General features: G+C 38.2%; 1 long non-coding RNA gene across 1 annotated transcript in view; it reads left to right on the forward strand.

Moving 5' to 3' along the window:
- Window positions 1–3,904, forward strand: part of LOC105991378 — a 6,498-nt gene extending 2,594 nt beyond the window's left edge. The window contains exon 2 of the long non-coding RNA XR_001175355.1: window positions 3,674–3,904. This is a non-coding gene — a long non-coding RNA (uncharacterized LOC105991378). The remainder of the gene's footprint in view (window positions 1–3,673) is intronic.
- Window positions 3,905–23,592: the final 19,688 nt, after the last annotated feature.

Consider the following 23,592-nt stretch of genomic DNA (forward strand, 5'->3'; position numbering starts at 1 on the left):
CAGAGCTAGGGTTCTACCAATTGAGCCACAGTGCCACTTCCAGCTTTTTCTGCTTATGTGGTACTGAGGAATTGAATCCAGGGCCTTATGTATGCAAGGCAAGCACTCTGCCACTAAGCCACCTTCCCAGCATCTCCTTACAATAAATTTAAAGAAATTAGTAAATTCATAATATACAAAATATACAAAAATTCATAATCTGAAAATGAAGTCACATTTCTTTTCCCAGAAGCAACCTTTGCTGGTGTTCGACAAGCAATTTCAGAAACTTCATACACACTGTGTATATATTTATGTACACATGTGTATATATATATATATATATTTATGTATACTTGTCTGCTGGTTTTCCATTATGTTGACAAAGTGAGATAACCAAACTGAATTGGCTCATGGCTTCAGTGACTTCAGTTTATAGTTACTTGGTCCTCTGAATTTGAGCCTGTGGTGGCATAGTATAAAATAGCAGGAGCATGTAGTAGAGGAGGCCTGTTCACTTCATGGGAGCAGGGAAGTAAAGAAAGAGGAGGGCAGGGTATGCCCCCAGTGGTATGACTTCATTCTATAAGGCTCTACCTCTTAAAGGTTTTCCCACCTCCCTATAGCTTGACAGGCTGCATAACCAAGACCACGTAACCTTTTGAGTGGTATTCTGAATCTAAAATAGAGCACGGTGTCAAAATTACGTATACATGTATATGTATGATATATGTATATATAACATATATATAAATGAAACTAGAATCTCAAGCAAATTTGCTTCAGAAGAAGGACTGATATTCCTGGTGCTGTGAGAGCCCTTACTGTTGCTTGGGATTTCAGCTTGACCCTCTGTTTTAAGATATCTCTTGTAGACTTCACTGATACTCTAGGCTTTAGTATTTTTCAAAACCTCTGTTAAGTCACTTCTTTCTGGTGTGGGCATTAAAAAGTTATAGAGATTGAGTATTATCCAAAATGCTTAGGACCAGAAGTGTTTGCTATTTCAGATATTCATATTGTGGATAGGCAAAACCTATAGTAATATTCATAGTCACTTAAAATGTGTATGCTATTGTTTCAGATTCTTTAAGTATATCATGCATAATGCATAGTTGTTACTTCAGTCCTTCAGAGCAAGACACAGTGGATGGTGGAATACTTCTTTCTCTAAGCCAGTCTTTCCATCTACTGGGTCACATGGTCTGACTTGTTACTTAGCACCATGTAACTGTTCTCTCCTTTTTTGGGAAGAAGTTTTCCTTTCAAAGAGTAGTACCATGTGTGTCTTAGCATGTCTAGGTTTGTGGTTATTCTGTTTTCCCTAATAAAATTCTCTAACAAGTGAGGCTTTCTTTCTTTACCTCTCTCTCTCTGCTTAACATTTTATTTTTTTGAGAGTTTGAACTGGGAGTCTATTAGAAAGCCGGTGACTATGAACAGACTCACGTACCCCCGAAAAACATGCAACATGTAGTGCAGTTAATGCTGTTAGTTAATGCTGAGCAGTGAAGGTATAGAGAAAGAGCAGATCAACTCTAATAGAGTTGTGACCTGACAAGAGTCAGGATCAACAAACCAGATCAACTCTAATAGAGTTGTGACCTGACAAGAGTCAGGAGTCAGGAGGAGAATCAACAGACTTGAGACGTGGTATGAGACGTGGTGGCAGATGTAGAGGGGTCATGGTCAGAGGGCAAGGTCACACGGAGCTCGAGAGTGCAATGAGTTTATGGTACAGACCTGGCAGGTCTGGGAACCTATTGTCCAAGTCCCTGCCCATCTGCTTCTAGGAGTTTAGGTGCCTATCACCTGGGGGTGGGCATGGGGAAGTGGATTCTACCTCCAGAGCCCTGGGAAAATCTCCATCATCCTCCAAAATGCCAACATGGCACCAGTTAGACCCAGTATCTATCCATATGTCAGTAAGAACTCTGTACAATCTCTGCATAAGCAGAGGTTAACATTTTATTTCATGGCTTAAAACCGTCCTCTGGGAAAAGCAGCATGCTACATAATAGTACATGCTAATCCCAGCATGTGCCTTTGCCCTTTTGGCTTAATGTCCGGAATGCTCTTTTCCCTATTTCCATCTGATGAAACCTTTTTCAGGAAAGCCCAACCTCAATGTTAGCTCTTTGCTAAATGTCTTCTACTTCTGGCTTAAACTGATTGCATTTCTATGTTCCCATAGTATTCTTTCACATATGCCATTCTGCCTTGTATTATGCTTGCTGCTTATGTACATTACCTTTTTTATTCCCTGCTTAGGTCTAACTTAGCTGCTCAACAAATGTCGAATTAACTAAATGACTCTAACCCTTGGTCTTTGTGTCTTGGGGAATCTCAGACCCAGGGGTGGGGATGGAATAGCTGCTATTCTTGGAGAAACTTTTGGACCTTCAGAGTTACAGAAAGATGAGAGCAACTTCCTTAAAGTTTTATTTCTCCACCTTACTGTCTTTTCAGTGCCTCCTCTTTTCTCGTGCTGACTTTCTCAATCTGTGTCAAATAGGGTGTGTTCTAATTTCCTTCCTTCCTTCCTTCCTTCCTTCCAAGATATACTTGCATTTTAGGAAAGAATTGATTTCCTGCAAGGGTTATCTAGTTACACAATTTCATATTCTTTGCTGGCTGCATTGGGGAGACTGGAGAGGTCTTGCTTGGTTGCCCACTCTGTATCCTGAAAGGAACAGAATTGATATAAAATTTAATGGAGGTACTGGGGTTTGAACTCAGGGCCTTGTACTTGCTAGGCAGGTGCTCTTCCAGTTTGGTCTCTTTTTCCTGGGGCTTTCCTGGACTGTGATCCTCCTATATGTACTCCTGTGTATCTGGAATCACAGGTGTGCACCACTGCTCCCAGCTTTTTTATGGTTGATATAGAGACTTACAAACTTTTGCCTGGATTGGGCCTGAACTACAGAATTAGGTGAAGTGGGAATGGAGGCTAATTTCTCCTGGAAATGTGAATAGGCCAAGGTATTCAGAGTACTCAGGTTTCATATAATCATTTCAAGGTCTGCATTTCCACAGCTTTTGTTGTTGTTGTTGTTGTTGTTGGACATGGGGACTGCACTCTGGGCCTAGGGGCTCTCCCTCAGCTCTTCAGCTCAAGGCTAGCACCCTATCACTTAAGCCACAGCACCACTTCCAGCTTTTTTCTGCTTATGTGGCGCTGAGGAATTGAACCCAGGGCCTCATGTATGCAAGCCAAGCACCTTACCACTGAGCCAGCTTTCCAGCCAAATTTTCACAGCTTTAATGCAGGAATCTTAACTGGGAGTTAAGTGGGTTTCCATACAGAGTGTGGCTCACTGAAGGTCTTCAGTCAGTGTTATTTTAGTATTGATGCTGAATCTCGTGATCAAGGTTTATTATCTGAACTCCTCCATTATTCTAGTCAATACAGTTATACATCATTTGCTGTTTTACTGATCACATTTTATACATCAATATACACTTTCCTTTTTGTTTCTAACAGGTAATCTCACACAAAAGTAAGACAACTATTTCTTTAAATGCTGTTCGGAATGTTTAAATATTTTGTTTTGTTATTCAATTCTTGTCTTCAGAACTGCATTTGACAGATGAACAAACACATAAGTATACAAAATACTTGAATTCTTCAGCTGTGTTTATGCAATTTTGTTTCAGGGTTTAATGTATTTTTTCCTCTTCACAAACCTTTTAGCCTACTTTGGGGATAAAGGACTATTTGGTCATCTGGACTTGGAAGCAATCCTGAACAGAAACACCATGGAAGGTGTGTGCTCTGGATGGGATAAGACATGGGACATCGTTCAGGTGGCCAGTCTTCTTTTGGATGGCACAGGGCTCTTCACAGATGCATCTGTGATGGAGTGGAACCTCTACTGACTTATTTATCATACATAGACTATCAAAATAAATATTTTCAACAATGTTATGTCTTGAGTCTTTTCTGAATTAAGCGTACTAAGACCATCAGGTAAAAATAAAGCCTTTTGCTATGTTTTCAGAACAAGTAGTGTATGTATGTGCCTTTATTCTGTTGCCTTACAAAGTAAAAACATCCATGTCGGTTCCTGGCTATCATTTAACAGAAGAGATTACTTTTTCTGTTGCAGTGAATCAACAGTTCCTTTAGAAATGGTCTGAGGTTAATAAGGGTGGGCTCACCTTTCGTATTTTCATACATTGAAGTAAAGTTCTGACTACAAGAAAGGGGATTTGATTGTCTGTATTGCTAGGGATGGAAATGCATTGTGGAATTGTATGTGTAATTTGTTTGTAGGTTAAATGTGAATCCATTCTTTTTCTCAGTGGTAGCAAATTACTACTGGCCAGACGAGCCTCAAAGGGATTGTATTACATGACACTTTTCTGGTAAAAGAAAAAGCAGTTCAAGATAATTGGTTTCTTGGAACCTTTTCCTGTACTTTTGTGTTTTTTTTTTATAGGCTTTTGTTTTGTCCTTTAGGTTAGCCTTGACCTAAAATCCTCCTGACTCTGCTTCCTGGATGCGGAGATTATAGGTATGTGCCACCATGGCCAGCTTTTTTTTTTTTTTTTTCTCATGATGGGCTTGAACTCAGGGCTTGGGTGCTGACCCTAACCCTCTTTGTACTCAAGGCTAATGCTCTACCACTTGAGCCATATACCACTTCTAGCCTTTTCTGAGTAGTATATTGGATAAGAGTCTCATGGAATTCTTTTCCTGGGCTGGCTTCCAACCGTGATTCTCAGAACTCAGCTTCCTCAGTAGCTAGGAAGCGTGAGCCATAGTGCAGAGCTATGGCCAGCCTTTACCTGCATTTGAAACCTTTTTATTTATCTATTTTTATTTATTTATTTTAGCTTTTTTCATCCTCTTATAACTCTATTTACTTTAGGATGTATAATTAATGGGCTAAAATAGATCGTGAAACAAAATATAACACAGTTAAGGAAGGGCCCATGGAGTGTGTGTTTTGTATGTCATGCTTAAGTTGAGAACAATCACTTGTGAATGTAACCTAAGAAGCCTAGAGCAGTTATTACTAGAATTTTTTTTTCCTGTTGGGCTTGAACTCAAGTCCTAAGTGAAAAATGTTTCTTTTATTTATAATATAGACACATACTTTGTGCCTTCAAATAGATAGCTTGGGCTCTCTGTGAATCTCTCTGTACTCAATGCTAGCACTACCACATTCCTAGCCCTTAAGGGAATTTTTGAGAGCGAACTGTAGTGAATAATTTTTAGTAACTGTCATTGTCTCAGTATCTGAATCTATTTTGCTAAAAACAGTATAGTGTGTGTGTGTGTGTGTGTGTGTGTGTGTGTGTGTGTCTGTCTGTCTGTCTGTCTGTCTGTCTGTGTCTGAGTGGCACTGGGAATTGAACCCAGGGCTTTAGTTTCCTGTACTTCTTGAGCTGTACCCTGAGCCCTGGAGCAGTTTTTAAGTCCCATAGAATTAGTAAGTATAAAGCTTTCTTCCCATATTCTATTTTTGTTGTGGTATTTGCACATTCCTATTCAGTTAGTATTCTGTGCATTCTTTGTCACGCTGGATTTCTAGAACTGAGAAAGTAAAACTGGGGCAGTTGTCCATTTTACAAGATAGTAACAAGGATAGCTGTCTACAGATTTAAAAGTGAAAAATCAAGGATGAATATCAGTTGTGTCATTTCAAAGAAGTTACATAGGTAGAATCATTAACTTTTTGGATTTTTTTCCAACTTAATTCTCTATCCATCCAGGTTATGTGTATCAATAATTGATTCCTGCTTTATACCATGGCTCACACCTATAATCTTAGCTACTCAGGAGGCTGAGAGATGAGGATTACAGACCAGGCAGGAAAGTCTGTGAGATTTTATTTCCAATTAACCAGCAAAAAGCCAGAAGTATAACTGTAGCTCAGGTGGTAGAGCACCTTCCTTGAGTGAAAATGCTTGATAGGAAATGGACTCATTACCCTACTCATGTAAGTAACCCCTGTGTATAGTATTAAAAATATACATACATATATATCATATATATATGAAAAAAAAACCAGGGGACAGCACCCAGTCCCTGAGTTCAAGCCTCAGTATACACATACATACATACACACACATACATTCACACACACACGTTGATTTCTTTTTCTATTGTTGAGTAGTGGTAGTTTTTAATGCATATGAATAGTGTCTAGGTTTCCAGTTCAGCTGCTGAAGCAGTGGTTTTTTGTGTAATCTAGGTCTTTTTTAAAATTTATTTTTTATTTTAATGTTATTGTCACAGTGATGCACAGGGGGTTACAGTTACACAAGTAAGGTAGCACTTTTCTTGTCAAACTTTTTACCCCCTTCCTCATTTTTCTAATAGACCAAAAGCTGGGTGATCTTGTTGCAACTCAGATAGGAGAATTGCTACCATAGATTTATAGTGGCCCTTCTGCTTCTGTTTAATACCTAGAGTGGCCTTTCTATGACCTATAAGACCCTATGGAGTCTGGCTTCACATACTTGGGTCTCTGTTGCCTGTGACTCATTGTTTACACTAATGCTGTTTGGGCATCTTTCTGTCCTTTAAGAAGGCCAGACATGATTTCACCTAGTAGTTTTCACTGTATCTTCACTGATTGTTCTCCCTGATATCCATATGATGACTTCTTCTAATCTCAGTGTTCTCTAACCTCTAATAGCAAACCTCTTATCTGTCTTACCTATCACTGTCTCCCTTAACCTCTTTTCACACAATCTTTACCTGCCCAGTTTCGTTTTCAGATACAGTACACACACACACTTTGAATGTAAGTTCCATAACTATATCATATGGTCTTTACTGCTCTAATTTTTAGAGCCCAGTACAGACCCTGGCACATTAATAGGTGTTCAGTGAGCTATGGGGTATATGGATTATGGGATTATAAGTAAAATGCAGTGTGAACAGGAAATTTAGAAAACATGAATCATTGTAATGGGCTAGTGTTTTTTCTTTGCAGTAATGATAATGGGTTATTACAGTATTGACATTATTATAGACATTGACAGAATTACAAACGACATCAGAATATGTTGAGAGGGATGATACCAGAAAGGACTATTTTCTGTGACTTGTTCCTTTTTCCATTCAGTCTCCACAGCAGCCTAGTTAAGTAGAATATTATGTCCATTTTGCTGATCAAACAGGCTTGTTCCCCTAACTCAAAGAAAAACTTGGACTTGAGTCCAAATCTGCTAGCACTGAGATGATTTGATTATTATATTAATTTTATTGGCATGGGTTACTTATTTATATAACCGATGAGATAATTTATACAATGGATGAAATAATTGAACAATTACAGAAACAATGTAAATATTTCAAGTTTACTCAGCATCCCATGCCTTATACACAATAGCACATACATTCGAATTCACATAATAAATATACTTTTTTAAAAACTCAATTGCAATGAACACTAAACATGTATTTTTGTTTCCTTAAATAGCCTACATTTTAAGGTGTATTTTATATACTAAAATGATCAAGTCGTAGTGCTTATTCAGTCTGATGAGTATTGCATATAGTCTATTGGGGACCAGGGTCTTAGACCTGCCTGGTCCTCTAATCATATTGATGCTCCACAAACGTTAATAGGTCAACTAGAGGCATGGGTGAAACGAATTAAAAGGGTTCAGTTTTAAATTTCAAGAGGACCAAATTAGTTTCTTGTGAGGGCCATGTTCTCCATTGCCCCTGGGGTTCAATGAATGCTCATTAATTCTATCTGGTCCCTCCCCTAAACATTTCCACTCACTTTACCCTTACCATCTAGTTGTGTTTACTATATTTCTAATACTGACCATAGTACCTGGCACAAAGTGACTAAATATTTGGTAGGCAAAGGAGACATGATAGAATGTTCCCTGCTGAAACATTTTTTGGTGAGATCTCTGCAATTTTTGCTCAGCTTCACAGCAGCTGGTCTCAGCCCTCCTGGAGTTTTGCTCTACTCCACAGCTTTGGGCCAAGGAGAATCTGAGAAGAGTGTCCACAAAGACACATTATTGGATGAATTCCTGAATGAAGATTATGTGCAACAAAACATGCATTGCTCTGATGTGGGAAGAAGTAACTAGAAGGAAACTGTAACGAGATGAAGCCAAATTAGATTGAAGCAGACAATGTGGATAGTCAATGGAATGCTGGAAGGAAGAGTAGATATGTCCTGATAGACAGTGGGGAGTCATTATTTAGTTGGAAAACAACAGTTATAAGTACATTAAACCTAAATGCTTTGCTTAACAATCATTGATTCAAAATTCTTACACTATCTACTCAACTGTGTTAGTGGTATTTTGTCACAGTGATCAAATAACTGAGAGAAAGTCAAGAGATTTATTTTAACTCATAGTCTCAGGTCTTGATCTATGTCAACCAGGTTCATTGTTTCTGGGTCCTGGTGGCAGAACATTATAGCAGGACACATGAAGAAGCAAAGTTGCTACTTCATGGCAGCCAAGAAGCAAAGGAGAGTCAGAGCTAGGAAAGAACAGGACATAACGTACATCGTCTGGGGCATGTACCCAGTAATCTCCTTCAATCAGGCCCCATCTCTGAAAGTTTTCATCACTCCCAATGATACTCTCAGATAATTAATCCATCAATGGATGGATCCATTGATTAAGATAAAGCCCTGACAATCTAATACTCTCTCAACTGGACCAATCAGCTTAGGGCTAAGCCTTTACAGGTGTGTTTTTGAGGAAGAAGCACTTAATGCCTAAGCCATAACACCTTTTTGAGGACCCCTTTTGATACCGTATTCATATTGAATGCCATTAAAGGGTAGATTTCTAAAATTAATTTTTCCCTCACCATTTTTTGCCTAAGTGAAATTGAAAAGATATGAAATATAGGAATGAAGTGCCACATGCATTAAGAATTTGTGCCAGACTGGCAGGATGAGTGAGAGGATTACCATTTTCATTTGCATCCTTATGCTCATTTTCAAATTTAGTCCATTCTAAAGCATGCTATCTTTTCTTTTTTGTCAGTTGTGGGGCTTGAATTCTGGGCCTGGGTACTGTCCCTCAGCTTTTCAGCTCAAGGTGAGCTCTCTACCCCTTGAGCCACAGTGCCACTTCTAGTTTTTCTGATGGTTAGTTGGAGATAAGAATCTCACAGACTTAACTGTCCAGGCTGGCTTTGAACAGAATCCATAGTTCTCAGCCTCCTGAGTAGCTAGGACTACAGGCATGAGCTACTAGTGCCTGGCTAGCATGCTATTCTTTATTGGGATGCTTTGTAATGTCAAATTTTAAAACAAGTGATTTATTTCTCTGAATTATCTGTTTATCTTTCAAGAGTTCTCATGAAACATGTAAATCTGTAAGAGCTAATGGATAGTTATCCATTTTGCCCAGTACCCCAAGCCTTAAGGAGTGGGACACAGTATGACCACCAATTGAATAGAAGGGCTGAAACCCAATTTGGGAGGGCATACAATTGGACTAAGATACCAAGGAACAACTGTTGAAGCACAGTAGTTTGGTTTGTGAGGTCCTAAAAAAGGGTGAGATTAAAATTTCCAGACATTTTGTTTAATTTTCGTTTCAAAGGGAAATTCTTAATTATTCTGCAATATTTCTTATCACATAAATATTGTCTTAAATCTTAAATCCCTTTGTTTGAGAAATAATTTGCTAGGGAGAAATGAAAAATAAAGTAAATGTGAAGACTATACCCACCAATATGAGCCTAAGGATGGCAATGAAAATGGTAATCCTGTCACTCATCATTGTTAGCCTATCTTCAAATTCATTAATCTATAATCCCATCTGATAATTACTTTTTGATACTGATAATTGAATGTATATTTGATTCTTAAAAAATATTTTAGCAAGCATATGGCAAAGGTATATAAACCTAGTAGCTTGGGACGGTGAGATAGAAAGATAATGTGTGTAAGATTAGCTTTGACAACATACTGAGAGTATCCTTAAAAAAATTTGAATTCTGGGCTGGGAAGGTGGCTCAGTGGTAGAGTGCTTGTCTAACATGCATGAAGCCCTGGGTTCGATTCCTCGGCACCACATAAACAGAAGATGTTGGAATTGGTGTTGTGGCTTAAGTGGTAGAGTGCTAGTCTTGAGCAAAAGAAGCTGCGGGACAGTGCCTATGCTCCGAGGTCAAGCTCCAGAACTGGCAAAAAAAAAAAAAAAAAAAAGAAAGAAAATATTCTAATTCTTAGCCAGGCACAGGTGGTTCCTGCCTGTAATCCTAGCTACTTAGGAGGCTGAAATCTAAGGATCATGGTTCAAAGCCAGTGCAGGCAGGAAAGTCCGTGAGACTCATCTCCAATTAGCCACCAGAAAACTGGAAGTGGTGCTGTGGCTCAAGTGGTAGAGCACTTACCTTGAGCTGAAGAGCTCAGGGACAGGGCACAGCCCCAGAGTTCAAGCCGTTTGACCAACCAAAAATAAATCTTCTTCATCATATTGTCAATCCTCTGTTTTTTTTTTCTTTTAGCTGCTGATCAATTTTACCAAGTTCTCACTGTAAGTTTTTTTTATGCTAGATATTGTGGATAATACTTTGTAGGAGCTGTGAATTATGGGATCCTTCTCCAAAAAGTGTTAAGATGTTTTTTTTTACTGACAGTTAAATTACTAACATCTCACAAATTGGATGAAAATTGGCTTTAGGACTTAATTTTAACTTTATCATCACTATTAAAATGTAGCCTTTATTCTTAGTAATTTGTGGCATTTTAAATGTTATTTATGAATTATGAAAAAGTTTGTGAGTTGATTATTATCCTTCTCCACTGGCTCGGTTGGAACTCTACCAGCTTCTCAGGAATATTCAACCTTTGAACATTTCACTCACCTTTCCCAGTATCCTATCAGCAATTTTCTGCTAGATTTTGGAGGTCATCCTATAATTGTGTGGTAGAAATAGTATACCACGTTTGATACCAACATATAAAAATTTGTGATTTCTGCCTTGAATTCTCTTCCTCTACTTATTTTGAGTGAAGTAAGTTTTCCTATTGTGAATTGCCCTGTGGAGGAGCCTAAATTTCAAAGAACAGAGGGCAATCTCAAGCCAACAGCCAGCAAGTAACTGAAACTCACACCTTTAATAGCCACTTGGAGCTGAATTCTCCCAACCACCACTTCAGTAATCTTAGAATCCATTTCTTCCCTAGTTAATCCTGCAGGTTGGATGATACCCTAACTTCAGTCTGGCAAGAAACTTTCACCTAGAGGACAAAGCTTTGCTGTATTTTGACTTCTCACCTGTAGAAACTGAGATAGTAAGTGTTATTGTTATAAATGATTGAGTTTTGTGCTGATTTCTATATGGCATCAAATGACTAATACTCCCTTACTTTGTTATTATTAGAACAGACAATAGTTACTACTTAATTATGTGTAGTATAATGCAATCTTTTTCTACATATCAGCTCATTTAATCCTCATAACAGTCTGCTTTTATCCTCAATTAAAAAGGCAGTGAGTCTAATTTGAAGGAAGATCTATCCCTTGGTCATATAAAGTAATAGAGCAGGGATTTGAACTCAGAAGCTTTTTTGTAGTTGAAGACCAGTCAATGATTTGCCTTTGTTTTCCTTTTGATAAGAAGCCTACTTCTGCCACTACTGCTGACCTGTCTTGGGTGCAGCAGAAATTGAAATCACAGAGAAATACTGTGAGCCCAATAAAATACTTTTGAGCCTATTATGTATCATAAGGCCAATAGAATCAACATGAATTAGCAACCTTATCTGAGAAAACACAGATTGGAGTATGTGTTACCTAAAAACTTTTCTGGAATGAGGCCAGTCATAAATAAACAAAAACAGGAAAATAGTGTAATTAGATGTATAGCTATATGTTCTTGGCATGTTACATGTGGTAAACCTGGGTTCCTGGGAGGTAAGGTATGAAAATCAGATAGTGCAGGTGGGCCAAGGGAGAGGCACTGAAGAGTCCTGACTATGAAGTCATAAGGTCCTGGAGGTTAGTGATGAGCTGAATGACTAAGCTACTAGTATTATATTCCTTGATGGCTGGTACAGGTTTGGCTTCCAGAGGTAACATTGTATCAGAGACAGCAAGGATAAAATTGTGGTTGGAAGCTAATAACTAGCTGGATAAGGATGCGAAAATAAGGATGCAAAAATGTTTGAAGTTTTAGGCCTGCTACAAGTTTGTAAATCTCAACTACTGATGATGTGAAGGCAAGAAGATCTGGAGTTTGAGGCTCCTCTGGGCAAAATTAATGGGACCCTATCAAAAACAAGATCAACAAAATGGCTGACTCTTGGTAGTTTGGCTTGCAAGTGTGAAGTCCTGTGCTCATCTCCTATACCACCCCAGCCCCAAAAGTATGAAGCTTAAAATTGTGTCTGTAGTTTGGCTCTGTGGTGAGTAGTGGAAAGTTGAGATTTGAATTAGAGCTTGGTACTGGAGCTTGTCAAGAAGGAGATAGGAGAATATTTATGAATTGTTGGAAGGAAAATGTCATATCCCTGAACAGTCAGGCTGATGCTGGCTAAACAGGCAGCATTGTCAGGAGTTTGGTGTCTCCTTTTACAAGCTGTTCCTCCATAGTGTCTCCCCAATCCAACTTAAGAATTAATTGCTTAGTGAAGGGTTGGCAGAGTCACATTTGTTCTTTCATAATTGGTATGTAGGCAGTGGATTTTAGAATTAAAAATTCTTCTGAAATTAAGGGAGTGCACTTCTTTTGGCCCTAGCCTTCATAGAGGGAGCAGACACAGGAGCACAACAGAAACACATACTTATCTCACAGACAAGGCACTAAAAAAAGAATTTTATTATTAAGATGTTGTACGGAGGGATTACAGTTACATGAGTAAGGTAATGAATACATTACTTGTCAATCATTGTTACCCCTTCCCATCCTTGGTGTTGTCCCACTATCCCTTCCCTCCCCCAGCTCCCACACTCCTATCCCAGCCTCGATGTTCCTTTCTAATATATTGTCCTGTGGATATCTTTGTTGAAATGGGTCATCCTGTGTCCTTGTTTCAGCATTTTGTTATTCCCCTTCCCCTCCCCAGATTAGACATATGTATATATAAGATGCAGGGTATCAAAATCGAGTACTGTGACAACAGGGATATGTCATAGGGGAAAGGATATACAAAGGAAACAACAACAAATAATAAAATCACATGGTACATTTAAAACAGTAACAATAAATACATACCTCTTGTGTCCATATCTTGGAGTTCATTTCACTTAGCTTCATCTTATATGGTCATTTGTACATGGTTTTTCATTTTTCAACTATACTGATAAGATTATTTTATATGTATACTAATTATTTGCAAATAAGGAAACCATGGGACCTAAATTTATTTGGGACTAGGTAACTTCACTTAATATAATTTTTTCCAAGTCTTTCCATTTCCTAACAAATGGGGCAGTGTATTCTTTCTGATGGAAGCAAAGAATTCAATTACACACACACACACACACACGCACACACACACACATACACACACACACACACACACACACTCACACCACATTATCTTGATCCACTCATCTACTGAGAGGCATCTGGGTTGGTTCCATATCTTAGCTATGGTGAATAATGTTGCAATGAACATAGTTGTGCTGAGCTTTAGTGTGTCCTTGTTTGTGATTGTTTGGGTAAATGCCCAGAAGTGGGATTCCTGGGTCACAGGGGAGCTCTATGTGTAGTCTTTTGATGAACCTCCATACTGCTTTCCAAAGTGGTTGAACAAAATGGAGCAGGCATATATTCACTATCAGGTTAAGAAATAGAGCATTCAACGTCTTAGAAATTCTGTTGTACCCTTTGCTGATCATACCTTCCTTCACTGATGGTAGCCATTTGTATTTACTGACTGTGTTCATAATTTCTCCACTTAAAACCAAGTTTTTAAAAATATCTAACCTAGGAAATGGAAAGGCTTGGAAAAAACTATATTAAGTGAAGTAATCCAGGCCCAAAGAAACATAGGTCCCATGGTTTCCCTTATTTGCAATATCTAGTATATGTCTGAGTCAAGCAGAAAAGGTCAGATAAGGTGATGTTAGGGAAATGAACCATAAGATATGTATTCAAATGTTGTTTTTTTCTTTCATGTGATTGTTTCTAATACATTCATAAGATTATTTCTTTGTTGCTTTGTATGTCCCTCCCCCACAGTATAACCCTTGCTTTCACTGTATTTCATGTCGGTATAATTTGTGGAGGGTAAGGGAAAAAACAAATCATTTAAATAGGGATACATGTGGACTCATGTAACAATGAGATAGATGTACAAGTTGTTATGTCGAAAATGAACTTTACAACTTTGGTATGTGTGGGGTGGGAGGATTAGGTGTGGGGGCGGGGGAGGATGGGAAGGGATGGGAAGAGGAAACAAAGGAGGAGGCTACAATGCTTGATAAGAAATGTACTCATTATCTAGCCCATGTAATTGTAACCCCTCTGTACAGTATTTTCACAATAAAAATAAATAAATGAATAAAAGAAAAAAAGAAGGGGCAACAATGCTCGACAGGAAATGTACTCATTACCTTACTCATATAACTGTAACCCCTCCGTACAGCATTTTTACAATAAAAAAATATATATATATAAAATAAAAATATCTAACCTGATTTATGGAACATAAATACAGATGCCTAAAGAAGCATATAAATGTGAATAAAATCATTTGCTGCATACCAGCGTTTCAGCTAATGATAGACCAAGAATATAGTGACCATCTCACAAAAATTTTAGTATAGGCTATATTGGCTATATTGTTTAAGTATAGTCTATGATGTTTTCCCAGCATCATCTAGTGAGGCTTTCTAAAATCTTATTCTTAGCTGGATATCAGTATCCCCCACCTGTAATCCTAGACACACAGGAGGCTAAGATATGAGGATTGTGGTTTCAAGAGAGACTGGGCAGACAAATCTGAGCGACTCATCTCCAGTTAACTACCAAAAAGCTAGAAATTGAGATATGACTCAAGTGGTAGAATGCCATCTTTGAGTAGAAAAAGCTAAGGAAAGACATGAGGCCCTGAAACCCCACTACTGGCATGCATAATGCACACACACACACACACACACACACACGCACACACACACACACACGCGCACACACACACACACACACACACACACGGTTTTCTGGTTAAGGGAACCATGGCTGTTGTTAACTATAGACTTAGATGAGTAAGAAAAGAATGAATGATACCAGCATTGTTAGACGAAGACTTGTAGGAATAATATAAGCTGAACAGACTTTCTGGTATGGTTTTTATTTTGTTTATTTGTTTGGTATGGGGCTGGGCTTGATCTTAGAGCCTGGGCGCTGTCTGGGAGCTTTTTGCTTAAGACTAGCTCTCTACTACTTGAGCCATAGCTTTACTTCTGTTGGTTAATTGGAGACAAGAGTCTCATGAGTTTTCCTGCTCTGGCTGACTTTGAGCCACAATCTTCAGATCATAGCCTCTTGAGTAGTTAGGATTATAGGCTTGAGCCATTAGAGCCCAACTTTTTTTTTTTTTTGCATTTTTATTGTTACTGTTAAGTAGTTGTACAAAGGGGTTACAATTCCATAAATCAGGTGATGAGTTCAATGCTTTTGGTCCATGTTGCCCCTTCCTTCTGAACACACTTTCCTTTTTTCAATACATATTTTTTATTGGAAGAATTTGTATAGAGGGGTTACAGTTACATGAGTAAGGTAATGAGTACATTTCCTATTGAGTATTGTTGCTCCTCCATTGTTTTCGCCATGCCATTTCTTCCCCCCTCACCTCTCAAACTCCTCCCTCCCCCACTCAAAGTTGTAAAGTTCATTTTCAACATAGTGTCTTGTACATCCTATTGTTACAATGGGTCAACCTGTATCCTTATTTCAGCATTTTGTTATTTCTCCTCCCCTCCCCAAAATTAGAAAAATGTATATACAAGATTCAGGGCACTGAGGTAAAATACAGTGAAAACAGTTGTTATACCATGGGGGAAGAACATACAAAAGAAACAAAATATCACATAGAACATTATAGGTACATTAAAACAACAGCAACAAAGATCAAAACCTCTGTGTTCCTATCTTGGGGTTCATTTTGTTTAGCATCATCTTATATGGTCATATGTACATAGCTTTTTACCTTTTCTGCTTGTCCTAGACATATACCAGTTATTGCAGATAAGGGAAACCCTGGGACCTATGTTTCTTTGGGTCTGTCTTATTTCACATGATGTATATTTTTTCCAAGTCTATTTCCTAAAAAATGAGGTGATGTCATTCTTTCTGATGGAGGCATAGAATTCTATTGTATATATGCCACGTTTTCTTGATCCATTCATTCATCTACTGAGGGGTATCTGAGTTGGTTCCATATTTTAGCTATGGTAAATAATTCTGCAATAAACATAGTTGTGCTGGTAGCTTTAGTATAGCCTTGTTTGTGATTGTTTGGGTAAATGCTCAAAGGTGGGCTGGCTGGGTCATAGGGGAGCTCTATGTGTAGTCTTTTGAGGAACCTCCATACTCCTTTCCTAAGTGATTGAACAAGTTTTCACTCACACCAACAATGCAGTAGGGTTCCCTTTTGGCCACATCTGTTCCAGCATCTCGAACAGACTTTCTAGAACATAGGTCACAAGAATTTCTTCTGGGGAAGGAACTCAGCCTGTGGGCAAAGATTTGAATCAAGAAAGAAAATCAAAACACCTTGCAGCTCAGGAATATGGGTCGAAGATATCAGGAGAAAAATGGGTGGAGGGATTTTGCTTCTTACCTTACATGAAACTCCTTAATTTAGGTTGACTGCCATGGAGAAAAAGAGCTTCTTCATCTGGCTCTCACTTCTTTGGAATTGCTAATGTGGTAGAAAACGTAGAGGTTCTCAAAGTCACTTAATTGGGCCTGTCTCTTAACTTATCAGGAAGTATTCCCACCACATTAACATTTCCCTCGGGATTTTGTATATTTTGTTTTTCACTTTGTAAGAAATCTTGTCCCTAGTGGCTTCAAAATGATGGAGAAAGGTCACATTTGTGAAGCCTACACAATTTCTGAATATCATGTTGGTATCATCTTATTAAAACCCACATTAAGTCTGAACAGACATATCATTTACTTCTATGAGCCATTTCTGCTTCAGACTTTCTCTGAAGTGTCTGTAAAGGCAGAGAAGCTTCTGAAGGTAACTTATGCACTTTTCAGGAGCTCCATTCTTCCCACACCTCTGTCCAGACTCTTCATAGTTTGGGTGGTATGCATGAATACTGAAGCTGTGATTATTTCTTGTTGTACTGATAGTGTTGTTTTCCACTTTTTCTCTCAAATTTTAATCCTTATTGTTTTCAAGAAAATTTGAGAGTAGACTGTAGAATATAATGTCATTATTCTACCATTTAGAAAACAGTGAACTTCGAGGAAACTTTTCTTTTGATCTAGAGAAGAGTTACCACATATGAGGAAAGGTCATGAGAAGTCCAGGGAAGAAGAGTTTGAAGAAAACATTTCAGTAAACAGCAGAGGCTGTATCTGTTGAGTTAATTTCATAGAGCCTGACTCCATGTCTGACAATTCCTTTGTTTTCTACACTTGCAGTCAGAATTATCTGGGAGCATGTAAGAAGCTGATTGATTTATGGGTATCACTTATTAGGGCCCACTCTTGGAAACATTGCCAGGGAAAGAAGGAAAAGAAAAGCGACATGTGACTGTAATATAGCATTTCCCATCTCTAGGTGCAACCTCATTGTTCACCTCTGGATCTTTTGCACTGTGTAGAGGTTTGTAAAAACTCCTGCATCTACTGTATATTCAATCGTCCAAACAGTATCTTGTAAAGCTGAAACCATACCTCCAATCATATAAATGAATCTTATCTTGGGCCATAAACTACTAGCTGGGCTTGGTGGCTCATGACTGTAATCCTTGTTACTCAAGAGGCTCAGATCTGAGGATCGTGGTTCAAAGCCAGCCCAGGCAGGAAAGGCTGTGAAATTCTTATCTCCAATAATCCACTCAGAAAACCAAAAGTGGTATTGTGGCTCAAGTGGTAGAGCGCTAGCCTTGAGCTGAAGAGCTGAGGGAGAGCGCTCAGGACCAGATGGACAAGAAAAAAAAATCCTTACTACTTTCTTTCCTAAACAGAATATTTGACTCTCCACAAAGCTCTCAATTTTCATTTCCTTTTATAGCGCTTTTTCAAAAGGTAGAGAGTTCTACAGCCTGAGTTGTTCACTGTCTGCAGAACTACTCATTATAGTTCTTAGTCTTTATATTTCATAGAACCTTATCATTACAAATAGTAAGTTTGTGGATATACAAAACAACAGTTTATGTATTTCTGTATATGGAACCTGCAGACTCTACTGGAGAGGCTATAAGCAGATACCCTAATACTCCACTGGTATGCTCTGGCAGGGAGGAAAAATCCAGCTTCCCACTCAGAACAGAATAAATCCTTTTATTCTTTTTTTTAAATTTAATTTTATTGTCAAGGTGATGTACAGAGGTGTTACAGTTACTTACTTAAGGTAGTGAGTACATTTCTTGTTGAACATTGTTACCTCATCTCTCGTTTTTCTCCCACTTTCCCTCCCTCCAATCTCTTCCCCATTGTCTTTTGAGTATCACTGTTGCATTGATTTGCCCTTTGTTTTACCATTTTGTTGTTCCCCTTTCTTTCCCTAAATTCAGATAATTTTACATGTAATGCACAGTATACCAAAATCAAATATAGTGACATCAGAGTGAATTCCTTTTTTCTGTTCCCCTCCCCCCATAATACCAATAGAAATCACACGGAGAGCCTGGACTTCCACTCCTACTTATTGATTAGGAGGGAGTCCCTCCTTTCCCGATCATGTCACATGGGGCCTAAAGGAAAATTAGGACTTTTCACCATCACTTGAAGACAACAAGATCCCTCCCTCCCTACTGTGACAGAGGAGCAGTAATGAAGTACCCCTCTCCACTGTCTATCCAGGGTAGTATCAGTGGGAATCTAGTGGGCAGTCAGGTTTCTACCCCTGGCCCTACCAGTAACTAGATACACCTCCTAGTCTGGATGTCAACAGACAAATGGAAGGGAATGAAGAATCTAGTCTTTCTTCCCTACTGTAGTCTTTGACTAAAGACAAAAACATTTAAAGTAGCTACAGAAATAATATCTATAGGGAAGCAATGGTAACAAACACAATTCTCACCAGGAACCATATGGAGGCCAGAAGGTTGTGACACAACATTTTTCAAGGGCTAAAAGAAAGGAATTATTAGTGCAGGAATTTATGCTGAATGGAAATATCCTTGACCACAAATCAATATCAAATATCAGATGAATGGGTAAATCAAGACATTCCCAGACAATGAAAAACTAAGAAAATGAGTTGCCATCATGCTATCCTAAAAGAATGATTAAAAGAATTTTCTTTTAAAAAAGGGAAAGGTGACATCAGAGAGAAAACAGAGAATTCTCTTTTTTTAGTGTTTTAAATCATGTTAATTATTGAAGCAAACAGTTAACTGGTCTAATGTGATTTTCAAAATATGGAGAAAAAGACAGAAAGAAAGAAAGAAAGAAAGAAAGAAAGAAAGAAAGAAAGAAAGAAAAAAGAAAGAAAGAAAGAAGGAAGGAAAGAAAGAAAGAAAGAGAAAAGATAGGAAGCCCTTGGATGTAGAGGAACTCATCAGCATTATCAAGCAATAAGGTCAGATATAGAAAACATTTCATATAAAAGTTATAGAAATATAATCTCTTCCAGGCATCTATGAAATATATACAAAGGTAGACCATATTATGGAAAACAAAGTTAATAATTGCTATCATATAAACCAGTTTTCTGACCACAATGGAATCAAACTATAACTGGTTATTAGAAGATAACAAAGAAATCTCCAAGCACTGGAAAACTAAATATCACTCTTCCAAATAATGTGTCAAAGAGGAAGTCTCAAGCAATTGGAAAAATATACCTAATACATCATTTAAGGAAAATGAAAACACAGTAGATCAAAAATGTTGGACAAAGCTTAAACAGAACCAAGAGGAAAACTTATGGCACTAATGCTTATCTGAAAAGGAAGCACATAAGCCTGTAATACCAGACTTGGTATGAAGAAACAGGAGAATTATGAGTTTGAGGTCAGCCTAAGCTACACATGAGACCTTGCCTCAGAAACCCCAAGGCTGGGACTGTTGCTCAGTAGTAGAGTCCTTGCCTAGTATATCCAAGACTTTAGAGTTAATGCTCAGACCACAAGAGAAAAATAAGTGGGTGGGGAGGGGATAATCACATAGAATTTTAAAGCTATTCTCAAGGTATGACTGTAAAATGTCAGAGTGAGCAAAAGAATTGAGTGTTTCAGATCTCGAGAGTCTCTATGGACAATGTTAGGTATGGGCTTGTGGCCTGTTTTAAGACCTAGGTGTTAAGCCACAGTGTGTTCAGTGCATTTTCTTTCTGTTCTCCATGATTACTTTGCCTTCTACATATTTTCTAATCTTCAGTTAAAACTAAATTGAAAGCTATATTAGTTAGAGTATACATGAGCCATCATAACAAATCTAAACATATTGCTTAAATAAGATAACATATATTTCTTTATCAATTATCTAACAGTCCAGTGATCGTTGATGGTTCAGGTTGGTGATCCTCATTGCTTCATGAGATCATTTAGTGATCACGGTTCTACTACTCTGAGAGCAAGCCACCCAATAGAGATTCCTGTAGTGATGGAAATGGATGACCACAGTTCAATACAATAGCCACTAGAGACATCTTACAATAAGGTTGTTAACTTTCAATTTAATTAATTTTAACTAATTCAAAATTACAAGTTGAAATAAAATCAATACATTTTGCTACTATTCCCTTCCAACTGAAGGTGGTTAATCACTACATCCTCAGCTTTCACAGAAAGATTAAAAACTAGAAGTACAGGGGAGATAGTTTTAGGCAAGTGAAAGTAAAATTCCATCACTCTCCTTACATTCCATTGGTGAAAAAACAGCCACTATATTGGCAGCTCCCAAGACTACACTCCAAATTGGTGAGTTAGTGAGAGGAATCCCAATACTAACTTAGCATATAGTTATGCTCATGGATAGGATTTATTGCATTAAAAGGGTAAAATCCAAACTCATGGCAAGCCAGGCAACTCAAGCCAGGCAGAGGTGTTTAAGAGTTCTTTTCTATCACACACTTAATTTTTCCAGTGAGTTGTGACATGCATCCAGTAAGGAAGTTAATAATGATTCAATGCCCATGGTGTTGTTTAGGGTAACCTCTTCAAATATTAAAGTTTCAAATTTCCACTGCCATAGTCCCTAATATGCACAAAACTTTCACAGAGGACCACCCAAACTGTTTTCCATCAGTTACCCAGTGTCCACTCCAGTGTCCTGACAGTAGTTTTTTTTTTTTTTTTTGTCAGTCGTGGGGCTTGAATTCTGGGCCTGGGCGCTGTCCCTCAGCTCTTCAGCTCAAGGCGAGCGCTTTAGCACTTGAGCTACAGTGCCACTTTCGGTTTTCTGGTGGTTTATTGGAGATAGGAGTCTCACGATCTCTCCTACCTGGGCTGGCTTTGAACCTCCATCCTCAGATCTCAGCCTCCTGAGTAGCTAGGATTACAGGCGTGAGCCACCAGCGCCCGGCTTGTGACAGTACTATTTGTGATTCCTCTAATAACAGGACTAAGTTATCAATACTCTCTGTCAGTCACTATACCCTGAAAACTTGCTTAAAATTTATGGATTTCCATGTGTAACATTCCCTATTTGGGCATCTCCATGAAGAAGATGATGTATAATTTTTGTTTCCTGAAATTCTAATACTATATTTACCTTTTCCTTTTCTTTGTGCTGGTAGTTAGCTTTAAACTCATGGCCCATTAGTCTCCTTTGGCTTTTCCTTGGGGCACATGTCAAATTTTGACATTGTTTTTAGTATCATAAAACCCCATATCTGATGAAGACAGTTTAGGTGTGTTCTCTTATCTTTTCCCATCCAAGATGCTTACAAAGGCACATTAGAAAAACTACAATGTTTTAAATTAGAAAAATATTATAACAATTTTATAGCAGAGTCTATGGTGAAGATTAAGTTCTTTAATATTTTGTAACACATTTTCTTTCTTTCTTTTTGTTGGTTGTGGGGCCTGAACTCTGGGCCTGGGCACTGTCCCTCAGCCGTTCAGCTCAAGGCTAATGGCACAACGCCACTTCGGGCTTTTTCAGTTTATGTGATACTGAAGAATTGAATCCAGGGCTTCATGCATGCAAGGCAAGCACTCTACCACTGAGCCACCTTCCCAACCCTCTAACACATTTTCAAAAAAGATATAACAGATTTATTTTATTTTATTTTTTGTCGTGTGACTTGAACTCGGCTTGGGTGCTATACCTCAACTCTACAGCTCACGGACAGTGCTCTACCCCTTGAGCCATAGCACCACTTCCGGTTTTCTGGTGGTTTATTGGAGATAAGAGTGTCACGGACTTTACTGCCTGGGCTGGCTTTGAACCACGATCTCAGTAGATCTGAGTAGCTAGGATTACAGGTGTGAGCCACCAGTGCCGGGCTAGTACAGAATTTTTAAAAAGGTAAGGAATATAGATTAAGTAATATTAAGCAGTCCCACATGTAAATGAAGCATTCAGAAACTCTTTGTGAACATACCTCCATAGAAACAGCTCAGATTTCCCTTCTCTCCGGACTTTAGACAGGAAACTGAGAATGTCCCAGCTGTACATAAATGTGAACCTCTTAGCTCTGAGTGATGGTTGGAGTAGAAGGCAAGATATACATTATCTCCTCACTGTGGTGACAGCTCATCATGGAATGTTCACATTGAATACCTGACATGGATAGTTTTACTTGAAAAGTTAAATCCCAGGACCACATGTTATATTAATGTCTCTCTACGAAATCATTTTAAAATAACAAAAAATTAGCAGCCTTCAATATGTACTTTCAGTGATTGTGAAAATGTCAGTGTGAAGTAAAGATAATGGTGACATAAATTTTAAAAAACACACAAAATTTCAAGTTCCCCAAAACAGAGCAATTAGTATAAGCTATATTGGTTACAAACAGAATTTTGGAGTTATTTATTTGGGAGGTATTATTTCAATGCAGGAAACTGTTTTATCATTTAACCAGAAGCTAAGCTTGTAATCAGTCCTTTAAAAGGATGGGAGATTTAGTCCTTCTGTGTTGTCTTTGCAGCATAGCTACATCTAATTACAAAGGAGGATGAGTAATGTTGCCTCTAGATGGAGAGGAATTCTAGTTGTCTATGGAACTTACAAACTTTGTAATTTTAGTTAATATACTTTCCTTAGAATGCTGAACCATGCTAGCATGTAATGTCACTAAGCATCATTGTTATTATCAGTCTCTTCTTATAGCAGTTGGTCATGTTGCAGAGTTGGTTTAACTCTGTCTTTCCCCTTCAGCCTACCAGGAGCTCTGAAGTTATCAGAAGTGGTTGCTACCTCCCTATCAGTTTTCCTCTCTTACAGATTGCTGGGTCATATTTATAGTGTCATCAAGCTTTTAGCATTTGAGGATAACCTTTTTCTTTCCCGTTCAAATATAATAGCCAATGTCTTCATCCCAAGGAGATTACAAGAATTTCACATCTCTT

Source organism: Dipodomys ordii, unplaced genomic scaffold, assembly GCF_000151885.1.
Source record: "Dipodomys ordii isolate 6190 unplaced genomic scaffold, Dord_2.0 Scaffold72, whole genome shotgun sequence".
Lineage (NCBI taxonomy): Eukaryota > Metazoa > Chordata > Mammalia > Rodentia > Heteromyidae > Dipodomys > Dipodomys ordii.